We start from the raw sequence: 2,737 nt of genomic DNA, 5'->3' as shown, positions 1-2,737 counted from the left end.
AGACGAGGTGAGCCTCGGTGACGAAGAATTTATCATGCCTGAGGATCCCGTCGAGCAGGAGTGCTTCAAGCGCCGGCTTATAGCCACGACAAAAAGGCTGAAGAAAAAGCAACAACAGCTTCGAGCTGATCAAGATCTGCTAGCGGACAGATGGACTGAAGTCCTAGCGGCCGAGGAATACGAACTCGAACGCCCAACCAAGAGTTACCCAAAACGCAGGTTGCTACCCCAACTCGAGGAGGAAGCGTTAAAACCAACATCACCAGCGTATGATGCAGCGGATCGGCCACCTCGTGGCCCAGACAGAGGGGCATATCAGCCCGAAGTCCAGCCTGCACCCTGTCGCCAGACAATCAAAAACACCAAAGCCCGGGGCAACACATGGGACCTGCGAGACGTATTGGAAAACAAAGCAGGGCATACAAGATCAATCTACGGATCATGAGGGCGCACCCCAACGCGGGACGATGATCGTCACGCCGGATACACCAAAAGCAAATCCGGTCCGGCCGAATACAGCAGACAAGACTCGTATGAACTGCGTCGTGACATAGCCCGGCACAGAGGTGCCGCACACCCCCTATGCTTCACCGATGAAGTAATGGATCACGAATTCCCAGAGGGTTTTAAACCCGTAAACATTGAATCATATGATGGCACAACAGACCCCGCGGTATGGATCGAGGATTTCCTCCTCCACATCCACATGGCTCGCGGTGATGATCTACATGCCATCAAGTACCTCCCACTAAAACTCAAAGGACCAGCTCGACATTGGCTGAATAGCCTGCCAGCAGATTCCATAGGCAGTTGGGAGGATTTGGAAGATGCATTCCTTGACAACTTCTAGGGCACTTATGTGCGACCATCAGATGCTGAGCAGCCATATAACTCAGCAGCCAGGGGAATCGGCCAGGAAATTCTAGACCCGGTTCCTAACTAAGAAAAACCAAATTGTCGGCTATCCAGATGCAGAGCCCTTAGCGGCATTTAAGCATAACATCCGTGACGAGTGGCTCGCCCGACACCTCGGCCAAGAGAAGCTGAAGTCCATGGCAGCCCTCACGACACTCATGACCCGCTTTTGTGCGAGCGAGGATAGCTGGCTGGCTCGCAGCAACAATACGTCAAGGAATCCTAGCAGTTCAGATGCCAAAGATACTAACGGCAGACCACACCATAGCAGACACAAGCGTCGCAGCAACGGCAATAACACCGAAGAGACGGCAGTCAATGCCGGATTCAATGGCTCTAAATCCGGTCAGCGAAAAAAACCATTCAAAAGAAGCAATCCGGGCCCGTCCAGTTTGGACCGTATACTCGATCACTCGTGTCAAATTCATGGCACCCCCGATAAGCCAGCCAACCACACCAACAGAGAATGATGGGTGTTCAAGCAGGCCGGCAAATTGGATGCCGAAAACAAGGACAAGGGGCTGCATAGCGACGACTAGGAAGAGCCTCGGCCGCCGAACACAGGAGGACAGAAGAGGTTCCCTCCACAAGTGAAAACGGTGAACATGATATACGCAACCCATATTCCCAAGAGGGAGCGGAAGCATGCACTAAGGGACGTCTATGTGATGGAGCCAGTCGCCCCAAAGTTCAACCCATGGTCTTCTTGTCCAATCACCTTTGATCGCAGGGACCACCCCACTAGTATCCGTCATGGCGGATCTGCCACATTGGTCCTTGACCCCATCATTGACAGATTTCATGTCACTCGAGTCCTTAAGGACGGTGCCAGCAGCCTGAACCTGCTCTATCAGGATACACTGCGCAAATGGGTATAGACCCCACAAGGATCAAACCCACTAAAACCACCTTTAAAGGTCTCATCCCAGGTGTAGAGGCCCACTACACGGGCTCAATCACACTGGAAGTGGTCTTCGAATCTCCGGACAACTTTCGAAGCGAGGAGTTAATCTTCGATATCGTCCCGTTCCGCAGTGGCTATCACGCACTGCTCGGACGAACCGCATTTGCCAGATTCAATGCGGTGCCGCATTATGCATACCTCAAGCTCAAGATGCCAGGACCTCGGGGGGTTAGAACAGTCAATGGAAACACAGAACGCTCGCTCCGCATGGAGGAGCACACTGCGGCCCTCGCAGCACAAGCATAAAGCATCCTTTCAAGGCAAACCGCCAATTTGGCGATAAAGCCCCCGCACACCTTCAAGCGAGTCCGGAGTAACCTGCAACAGGATCGCCTGGCACGTTCAAAGCTCGCCTAGCAATTCGGCCTCCGTCCTATTCCCAGTCAAGCGATGAAATTTATGCCGCGCATACATAATTACGCATTAAAAAACCATGGGCATAGGCGGAGGCATGGCCAGGACACGTCCCCCAATGCGGCTCAACCACCCCAGGGGTTGTATACCTTTATAATTTTCTCTCTTTCAGGACATTACTCTATGGAAGCCCTTTTCGGCAGTCTAATTGCTGGACGCATTACGGGAAGGAAATACCAAGGAGGCAAGAAGCTAAGACGTACAAGGGAATCCCCAGGTGGTCTCTGACAACGATCGAAATACCTGTTTTAAATACCCATACGTAGCTTGCCCTTGGATAGGACATGTCAAATAGTCCTATTTTCTGCTTATTGCACTACTTGTATCCGTACGCTTTGGCGTACTATTTAATAACAATGTGTAGCGTTAGCCTATTATTGCATTACCTTTCTTTTTTTTCTTGTCTGCTTAATTACGACAGATTGCACCCGTACATTCTAGTAC

Source organism: Triticum dicoccoides, chromosome 5B (assembly GCF_002162155.2).
Source record: "Triticum dicoccoides isolate Atlit2015 ecotype Zavitan chromosome 5B, WEW_v2.0, whole genome shotgun sequence".
In the NCBI taxonomy this organism is placed as follows: Eukaryota; Viridiplantae; Streptophyta; class Magnoliopsida; order Poales; family Poaceae; genus Triticum; species Triticum dicoccoides.
This window is presented reverse-complemented; position numbering follows the sequence as displayed.